Raw genomic sequence first — 10,853 nt, forward strand, 5'->3', positions numbered from 1 at the left:
GTGGCCTGGGCCTTACTCTGTGGAGCAATCGTGGGGCGATGGCGGGGCCCCGACCAATTGCATTGCACCCGCCTTGGCTGGCCTGGCTCCGGTGCGTGTCATAGCATGGTCATCTGGAAGGTCATCTGGACAGTCATTCGGCTGTTCAGTTGTTCAGTTGATTTGCATATTATGCTTTTATTAGTATAGATTGTCTTTTAGATCAAGTGGTACAGATCTCAGCAGACTAAAATAAAGGTGTTAGTAGACTGCATTTCTTTTTAAAGTTTAGGGAAGAATCCATTTTCTGCACATTTGGTTTCTTAGCAGAATTTAGTTCCATGCAGATGGAGAACCAAGATTTAGATTTTATTGCTGCCTGAAATCTGAGAGTAGTTTCCCGTTTATAGAAACGTGCGTTCTGAGGGTAGTGATCTCTCATCTTTAAAGTCAGCAATGTCAGTCAGTCCCACAGCCTGAGCTCCACTGCTGGTGGCCCCACCCACCATTGTAGGCCAATAATCCAATATGGAGCATGCCTTTACATGTTGGAACCCCTGCTTCCTGCTGGAAATTTGAAATACTGCTTGTGATTTTGAAACTCTGGACAAAAGCTTTCATCATCTTTGGAACAAATCTCTTTCAAGAGCCTGTGGTGATGGAGGCTCCAACTGCTACTATATATCCCTGAAGGAGAGAGGGAAAGCCTTTTTGCCTGAATTCATCAATAGGGACTTTGATTCTATTAGTCCTGAGGTTAGAGAATACTATGCTATTAAGAGATGTGAGCTTATTTCAACTCCTGATCAAGACCATACTGACTTTATCAAATACCTTGAAGTGCTCCAAAGAAGGTAGAAAAAAAGACCTTCAGGTTGATGTGATTGTGACATGGGAGGACTTGCTGTGTGGTTTGTCCAGATCATGACATCTGTGAGGAACTTGTTCCAAAAGACTTGCATGACTCCTTTGCCAATTATAATCAACCAAGAGAAATCACTCATATATATGCTCTAACCAAGAAAGCACAAATTGTATGTAAACCCTGGAATGGAAGGTAATTGGTGTGGCCTTATTCCTGTTGGACAGCCTTGCAATCGGGTTCCAACAATGGGCCTAAAAGGAGAGCCTCACAAGTCAGGTGCTCAGCTTTGGAACGCTAGTCAGCACTTCCAGTACCTACAATGGGTCTGGTGTTGTGACTATAGAAAGGGACCACCTGCTCCTCTGGACCATGGCCATCAAAAACTGACCCAAGAACTGGCATTCATAGCCATGCCTCCAACCTACCTCATCAGCCTATGACTTATTGCTCAACTAGAATAGTTCTCCTAAGTTTGCAGGAATCTAAGCATCTTGATGGGAAACCCGCTAGTTTTAAATAATTCAGGTAACATAAATGACATATCTCAGTTTTATAGTTAAAGGAAAATCATCTCTCTCTCTCTCTCTCTCTCTCTCTCTCTCTATATATATATATATATATATATATATATATATATATATATATCGGTCACCCCACAGATAAATATATATATTTAGATAGAGAGAGAGAGAGAGAAAAAAAATAGAGATGTGAGAGAGACACATCAATTGGCCACCTCCCACAAGAGTCTGTGGGCCAATGCTCACAAAAACTGTCCAGGGCAGAAATCCTAATTTTTAAGAAAATAAATAAGTTCTATCACATCCAGTTGGAAAACTAGAGTAGACCATTCCAACAATACAATTCAGTACTGATTATTCTTATTTTGTGAATCATTCCATTTATCCTAAAAATTTGATTTAACTTTGAAGCTGAGAAGGTCAGTTGAGTCTCTTTGGTATTCAACACATATAAGCCTCCTTCTGTACATCCTTAAATGCTTAACAATAAGGACTACTTCTGAGTGTCTATTAACATCAGATTCCTCTGTATAATACCAAAAAAAATTTTTTTTCCATATTGAGATTTTAGAACTACACCATTTTTCTGTGGCCTTATTATAATCTTTATTATCTTTCATTTTTTTAATTTAATTTTTTTATTGATTGATGAGAGAGAGAGAGAGAGAGAGAGACTTGTTGCTCCACCCACTTATGCATTCATTGGCTGATGCTTGTATGTGCCCTGACCAGGAATGAAACCGTCAACCTTGGCATGTTGGGTGGACACTCCAACCAACTGAGCTACCTGGCCTGGACTAGTGGTATTGTCTTTTGAAAATAAGAATCATTGACCTAATTATTACATTTGAAAACAGGCACTTATGGAAGCTCCAGGTGAAAAGAGAAATAGCAGGAAAGATAAATGACAATTCAAAAAGCCCTAGTGACATACTCACCCCAGTGTGCCACTTTGCTGGAGTGACAGATCAAAACTGCCCTCATCATCATAATTTTAACCTAGACTGAAAATGTTATGCACAGGAAACAAGAATAAAAATGGAACTATTCCTAACATATCTCAGACTGAAAAAATATTTGTTCATAGACCACATGTTTATTCAGATTACCAGAAAATGAGTTTGGCAACCCGTGGGGACAGATGAACACCATGTACTAAGGAGCCTGGGTCTGAAAGCCTGCATTCCTGTCTCAGTCCAGCCATTTACCTGAATCCCACTCTTCAGCTGGAAAATGGAAGGGGATGGACAGAGGGTGCCTGAGCCACTTTCCACAGTCAGATTCTCCACCCTGACGGTGACAGTTATTAGGCATAGAATGCCCAGGGTGACTCAGTGGTGGAACCACCTGGGGCACTGAGAGTATTCACTTTTCTTTTAGGATGAAACCTTCTTCTAGCTTCTTACCCTTTTCTGTCCCATTTCCCAAACTATATGTTGCCATGTATACCATGAAGTAAAGAGAAGCTGCCCAACAGGATTTCCATATACAGCTCCCACGATGCTGTAGGAAAAGGTAGCGGTGGCTTTTTTCTTCCTGGTGCTATCACAGAGTGCGGAATGAAAGGGGCATTTGTTGAACCAGCATGCAGTTGTGAACAGTTAATCATTCGAGATCATTTTAATTATTTATGTAAATATATGTGAGATTGAAATCCAGATGTCAAAAAAATATTTAGTTAAAATCCTATATAATAAAGAGGTAATATGCAAATTAACCCTCACAAGATGGCTGCCTACAACCAGGCTGGCAGGGGGGTTAGTGAGGGATGACCAAAAGACTGAACAAGCAGGCTGTATGGGGTGACCAGGCCAGCAGGGGGGCAGTTGGGGGTGACCAGGCCAGCAGGGGGGGCAGTTGGGGGTGATTAGGCTGGCAGGGGGGGCAGTGAGGGACAACTAGGCCAACGGGGGGCGGGGGCAGTTAGGGGCGACCAGTCCGCCAGAGGGGGGCAGTAGAGGGCAACCAGGCCAGCAAGGGGGGCAGTAAGGGGTGACCAGGCTGTCAGGGGGGGCAGTTAGGTGTGACCAGGCTGGCAGGGAGGGTCAGTTAGGGGAAACCAGGCAGGCAGTCAGTTGAGCAATTAGAAGCCAGTGGTCCAGGATTTTGAGAGGGATGTCCAACTGCCAGTTTAGGCCCGATCTTTGGACATCTCCCAAGGGGTCCCGGATTGGAGAGGATGCAGGCTGGTCATATACAGTAGGAGCCAAACTATCCAACCACCCTTCATTGTAGGGAGAAAGGACAAGTTTTCCAATCACAAATTTCGTGCACCGGGCCTCTAGTCTACACTAATAAAAGAGTAAGATGCAAATTGGCCATACTTTCGTGACACCCACCAGCCAATCAGAAGTAAGAAAATTAACCCAACAAAGATGGTGGGTTAATTTGCATATGCAGGTGCCCAGCGGCCGGGGGCAGGGTGGGATGCTTGCATCGTCGCCATGGTGATGACGTAGGCATTCCACACCTCCCCAGCCACTCTGGGCTTCTGGGCAGCATGGGAAGGTGGAAAGGTAGCTCCGGATTGGAGCAAAAAGGTGGCTCCAGCCAGAGCGAAGGCAGTGCTGGCAGCCAGGTTAAGGAAGGCCCATTCTTGTGTGAATCTTCGTGCATCGGGCCTCTAGTATAAAATAAAATAAAGTCAGCAATGTGAGGTCAACTTCTCATGTCACATCTCCCTAAAACTAGAGCCTGGAAAGGTTCTGTGCTTTTAAAAATGTATGTATTTAGCCTGGGCTCAGGATGCTCTCTGTCCAAGGATCTTAACCTTAATCATGTCTGCATATGTTTTTATTCATCAGTTCCAGGAATAAGGTCTCAAGGATATATTTGGGGGACCTTTATTGTGCCTCCCAGATGGGATAATGGCATTTTGTTGGTTGTGATCATTACCTGGGTCATGTCAATCTGCTACATGGGCCCAGACTTGAAAGTGGTAGTTAGGGACATAGACAAGCAAGAATCTTGGTGTAGCCAGAGTGAGATTTGTAGGAAATTCAGTTTCTGGAAGCAGTGATAGCATTGCTGCTTTTTCTTCTACAACTGTTGTTTTTTTTGTTTTGTTTTGTTTTTAATTTATCTACATAATTAATACTGTGTTTTGTTCTTTTGTGCAATCCTAGTGCTATAGTTAGTAATATAATATATGCTGGAAACATTTTTTTTATAGAGGACATAGAATGTTCCATTCATTTCAATATTCTTCTCCTTAGATTAGAGGAGCAATTCACACTGCTGCTCAGATTATAGGGCATTGATTGAGCCTCACATAGTGTGCTCTAAAATGATTGTTGATACAGATAATTCTGTCTCTTCTAATTCAATCTTCCATACATTGTGTCTTCTGGATAACCACATCATTGTCTTTTTCTTTTTTTTCTTTACTACTCAAATGTGCCAAGTGATACATTTTCTTTAAGTGATAAATTTGTAGCAAGATTGAAAGATAACTTAAAAGAGGTTTTGCTTGAGCCTTGAGTTCAATTCACATGTTCTCATGGAACATTATCAAGTCCTATACTAGGAATAAACAGACTATTCAGGCTAATAATTTATCTTAGTTCTCATTCTCTGTGTGCATAAAGCCCTTGGGGACTCCATGTGAGCAGTGACAAGATTAAGCCAAGATTATAAACCTTAATAGTATGATACTTCTTACACTATAAATTTGCTACATTTGCATTGCTTGAAGTTCTGTTAGGGTAGGCATCTAGGAGTTAAGAAAAGAGAAAGAAACTAGACTGGCTGGGTCTGATTAAGTCTGGAAATTATACTTAATCAGACTTAAGTCTGGAAGTTATAGCTTTTGACACCACAGGGGATAGCAGAAAAGGATTAACACCCTCACCCTTCCCATGTAGGGAGGAAGGACAAGTTTTCCAATCGCCTCAGGTACAACTGGTCCACTTACCCAGACTATGGAGAGGAGGAATAAACAATGAAGGGAAAACTTGTCTGCTCAGGGCATGCTCAGTAGAAACCAAATGTTGCAGCAAAACTTTGGGGCATATACAGTAGGAGCCAAAATGGTGACATAAAAGGGGGAGCCTATCCTGGGAAAAGAATAAGATTAGATAAGGGTGTGGAACCTGGAAGGTTCCCAGAAGGGAATATTGAGGGGGAGATCCCAGCACAAGCTGGGGAAAACCCAGGAAGTAGGTTGGATAGTTTGAAAGAAAACCTACTCATTCCCTCAAACCAAGAAAATACATGAAAGATAATCAAAGATCTCGGGAAGCAGTTGCTACTAGAGACTGCCCATCTTCTGTGTCCCCAAGGGCTTATTATTTCCCTTCACCCCAATAAATCTCACCACTACACTTAAACTTCTCCCAGGCACGTGCCCTCTGAAATTCCTTTCTCTTGACACCACCAGAACCAATTCCCATCAGCAACACTTCTACCTCCCTCCCACAGGGGTTCCCATAAGATAATGCTAATTGTTGAGAGATGAACCTTCCAACACAGGAGGAAAGTAATAAAAACCATATAGAAACCACACATAAAAAGAGACATAGAAATGGGGAAACAAACACTCACGGTCAGCAGAGTAAACTCTGGAGTCAACCCTGGATTCTAGAACCAGGCAGCTATTTTGCAAAGAAAAGAGAGGACTGTGGGTGCCAGCACTCCTTCCCTGTGGGGGATTACAGACAGCAGATATGAGTCTTTGTGGACCAGGGCTCAGGTTAAGAAGGATTTGAGAAAGAGGGAAATTAGAAAGTGCCTGGGACCAGAGACTAGGGAAGGCACAGCATCTAGAGGAGGCCAAGACATGGTGGAAAAGGACAGGTTAGCCTTGAACCTTACCAGTCAAAGGGAAGAAAGGAGTATGTTGAAGATAAGGCTACTGTTGAAATAAGACAATATCAAAAAATCATGAAGAAGTTTAAAGAAAGAATCTTTACTCTTATTTCTAAAAGTGCTGATAACATCAAAAGGAAAAACACTTCCTTTTATTCTATTTTTAAAGTTTGCCTCTGTTTGTCATCTCCAGGGTCTCTCCTATCAGCAGCAGCAGTAGTCATATGAAGGAACCTGAATACACAAAGAAATATTTTGAAACCTGGACAATTTAACCTAAAATACATTTTAGCTTTTTGAGTGCCCTTGAGGGTGGAACTGAATTGCTCAGGAGATGAATAATGGGATTCATTACTATGACCAGTTGAAATCTAACATAACCCAAGGTGTTCTCTTGCTGTTGAGCAGTTTACAGATTGTGGAGAGTAATGCAGCCCCAGTTCAAGTAATTTCTTATCCTAACAGGGAAGCCATCAACAAAGAGGTATTTTCTTCCTACAGAGGAGAAGTATATCTATTTTTGTAGGTACAGGGAATAGAGGCCACCTCTTTGCATATTCAAATGACCTTGTTTTAGATCATTTTATTTCTGTGATGCAAAAGAAATAACTGTTTATTTATTACACAAGCTGTAAAAATAGACTTGATCAATATCCTATGGGTACATGTAATTATTTATACATTTTTCTTTTGTTAGTGTGTCCAGTCATATGATTAAGAATGTTAAAGCATTAATTAAGAGACACTTTTTTGTGTTTTTTATTGTTATACATGCAAAATTAAAATCTGTTATATAAAATATAAACTCAATATTTTGAGGCCACTTATTCTTGATAGTATTAAAAGTCCAGAGCCTGGTGGCTTCTAGTGTGATTTTTATCAAATACTAAATGAAAAAATTAATTATAATCATACATGAATTTTTCCAGCTAATAGGAAGATAGGATTTTCCTGCCTTGTTTCTATTAAGCTAAAATTGATGCAATCATATAACTTGTATGGTGTAAAAGAGAAATATTATAAGCCAATTTTATCTATTAATATCTATAAAAATAGGATAAGGCTAAAGAATCTATATTTAGGAAGAATTAATAACAGACAACTGTGCCATTTAACAATGACAATAGCCATAAAACACTGTGACCTTAGGATATTAAAGTTACTTGTTCTGGTCCTACTTATTGTCAATGACTGAATCAAAACCCATATAAACTGATTTCCAATTCTAGACTTTTCAAGTAATCCACCTGTTCCCATTCTACAACAGGATCAGTTAGGATAATATATACTGCTATCACAAGTGAACTCACATGCTCTATAATTTCATACAATTAAAGTTGGTTTGTTGTTCACCTAAATTGTCAAATACTGACAGTATTCCACCTAAGGAAAAATGGCCTCTCCCACCATATGGCTCTGCCATTCTCTAGGACCTTGGGTCCTATGGCTCCAGATGACAGAAAGAGGGAGAGAGAAAAGTATTGATGATGTACCATAGAATTGTACCCTTAAAACCTATGCAATCTTATTAACCAATGTTACCCCAATAAATTTAATGAAAAATAAATAATTGAATTTCCAAAGAAAATCTCATCTTCTTAACTATCCTAGCAAATGTGACACTAGTTACTTATATTCACATTCCATTCTTGAAAAGCAGTTGGATGATTCAAGGTGCCAGTGTGAGATCTGGGAAATGAAATCCCTGATTAATAGCTCCTCAGAGTTTGTGGAGAAGTGCTATCTCTTTACGGGATGCATACAGTGTTATAGTTTATTCTTATTGTTTTGTTTAAGACTACTGATTATCAGCTAATCCAGGACACTTTAATAGTGTTGTCTTTCTCAAAAACATTCTAGTTTGAATGATATGATCATTCTATATTCTGCTGCAATGCTCTTAAAAACTACAAGACATTTTTATAATTGTTGCTTAATTTTGGTTTGCTTCTAATATATAAAATGTAGACTAATATGCCAACATTATAATGTTTTGTTGTAGATACCACTAACATTCTGTTTAATGTGTCTAGTTCATAGAAAATACTTAACACCTCTAGAGAACCAGAATGATGTGACTATTTTAAAATCATATTTCAGACATATTTAATGATAATTTTAAGAACATATCAAACTTTTGTCAGAAATTTATCAAAAATAGCATGTTGGGTTTTTCTTTTCTTTTTTTTAACCCTGGATAATAGTTTTAAAGAAACTCATGCACAAATAACTGAAATGCAGCCAGATGTTCCAAAACACTGCGAATATTTTTAAAAACATGTTTGAGGAAAATTTTAATACACAGTAAAAGTATGCCTAAAAAAATAAGACAACTAAGGTACTCTGCTTCCTGAAGGCAAAGGATTTGAATAAATGTCCCTTTAAAGTCCCTTACAGTTCCTTAGTGCTGTAATAAACTCTCCTGCAGAGGACAATCTGAGTATATAAAAATGTTTTAAAATTATATGATAAAGCAAGTGAAGATGTAGTAACAGACCCTTGCATGTCCTATATCCTGAGTACTAGCATTCTGTGATATCATGTAAGATTTGCTTCTGAAATCTATCTGAGCAACAGAACTTAACATGACAAAGTGTTGCGTTCCCAGGGTAAATGTTGTATTTGATCTCCTGAAATATAATGAAGACTACACTTCATTAAAGTACAATTGTCAGCTGGCGGAATGATACTGCTTTGTTATGTCAAAACATGAACAGAACATGAATTTAAAAAAAATTATTGAGACAGCAGCATGTAGAACTTAATAAGATGTCTCTAAAATGACTTTTTGTAATAATAAAGTATTAGACATGACCCATTCAACTTGTTTTTTTCTAATCTGCTCACCTTTATCCCAATGTGCTCTTTGCCCCTTATCCCCATTCCAATGGTCAAATAAGCATAGCTATCAGATGTCAATGTCACAGTGAAGACTTTATAAAATCTTAAATGTTTTAAACTCCAAAATAAAAGACTGCCCAGTATAATTCTGAGCTGAAACCTCATAAATTTTTAATTGTACTATTCAATGACAAATAGTCTGAAACATTTCTAATAATGACTGATACCAATAAAAATATAAACAAGAAGAAATTAATGTCTTCATCCTTTTAACAGAAATTGTCAAACAATTTTTATTTTAATGTCTTGGTGAAATGTATAATCTATCACTTGTGAATGTGCTAGGATTTGTATATTTCCAAAGTTTTATGGACTATTTTCAGAATTATTGTCCATTATAAAGCTTTTCCTCTAATCAGGATTAAGGCAATAATGACCATTCTCACCACTCTTATTCAAAATAGTACTGGAAGTCCTAGCCAAGACAATCAGAAAATAACAAAGAAATGAAGAAGAAAAAATGTTTGTTGTTTGTAGATGATATAACCTTACAAACAGAAATTCATAAAAAAAATGTTAGAATTAATCAACAAATTCAGTAAAATTACAGGATACTAAATCAACCTATTGATGTCAGTTGTGTTCTATGTCCTAACAAAATAGCCAAGAAAGAAGTAAACAAAACAATCCCATTTACAATAGCACCAAAAATAATAATATACTCAGGAACAAATTTAACCAAGGCGGTGAAAGATCTGCACACTGAAAACTATATAAGACATTGATGAAAGAAATGGAAGAGATACAAATAATTGGAAAGATATTCTGTGCTCATGGGTTGAAATAATTAATATTGTTAAAATGTTTATACTACGGAAAGCCATCCTTAGAGTCAAGGTGATCCCTAACAATGTTCAAATGGCATTTATTGTAACAGAAATAGAACAAATAATCCTAAAATTTGTATGAAACTACAAAACACCCCAAGTAGCCACAGCAATCAGGGGAAAGAACAAAGCTGAAGGCAGCACACTTCCTGATTTCAAACTATAATATCTATATATATATAAAAGCCCAAGCAACCAAACGACCGAACGACTGAACAACCAGTCGACCGGTCACTATGATGCACACTGACCACTAGGGTCAGACGCTCATTGCAGGAACTGGCCCCTGGCAATCAGTGCGCTCCCACAGCGGGAGCGCCTCTCAGTAACCTACGGGCAGTAGATGCCGGGCTCACGGCTGTAAAGCATAGATGTGGCGGCACGAGCCTCTCCTTTCTCCACGGCAGTGCTACTGAGTGGCAGCAGCGGCAGGCGCAGTAGGGCCAGAATGAGCGGGAGTGATGCGGTGCCTGGCCCAGGCTCCTCTCTGGCTGCCTGCTGCTTCGTGCACTACTACATCCCTCGGGGGATGTCGGACTGCCGGTTTAAACCCTATAATCCCCAGGGATCAGGCCAAAACTGGCAGCTGAACATCCCCCGAGGGGTCCTGGATTGCGAGAGGGTGCAATCCAGGCTGAGGTACCCCACTGGTGCACAAATTCATGCACTGGGCCTCTAGTAAAACTATAATAATTAAGACAGTAAGGTCTTGACATAAAAATAGACACATAGACAAATAGTAGGGAATTAAGAGCTTTTCTTTTTAAAAATATTTTGATATGATGAATTATGTTGACTATTTAAAAATATTAACCCAACCTTGTCATTTTCTACATTTGGTATGTGGGTGATGCTTGCCTCAGAGCAAAGATTTGAAAAATTTCTGCCCCTTAAATTTATTAAAGAGTGTGTGTGGAATTAACAGTATTTCTTTATTGAGTACATGGGAGAATT

At 39.0% G+C, this 10,853-nt stretch overlaps 1 pseudogene across 1 annotated transcript; it reads left to right on the plus strand.

Annotated features, from left to right (window-relative positions):
- Nucleotides 1–507: 507 nt before the first annotated feature.
- LOC308242112 (thiamine pyrophosphokinase 1-like) lies at nt 508–1,231 on the plus strand (annotated as a pseudogene). Its single transcript has one exon. The product of its transcript is annotated as a thiamine pyrophosphokinase 1-like (transcript).
- Nucleotides 1,232–10,853: the final 9,622 nt, after the last annotated feature.

Source organism: Plecotus auritus, assembly GCF_963455305.1.
Source record: "Plecotus auritus genome assembly, chromosome: 2".
Taxonomy (NCBI): Eukaryota; Metazoa; Chordata; class Mammalia; order Chiroptera; family Vespertilionidae; genus Plecotus; species Plecotus auritus.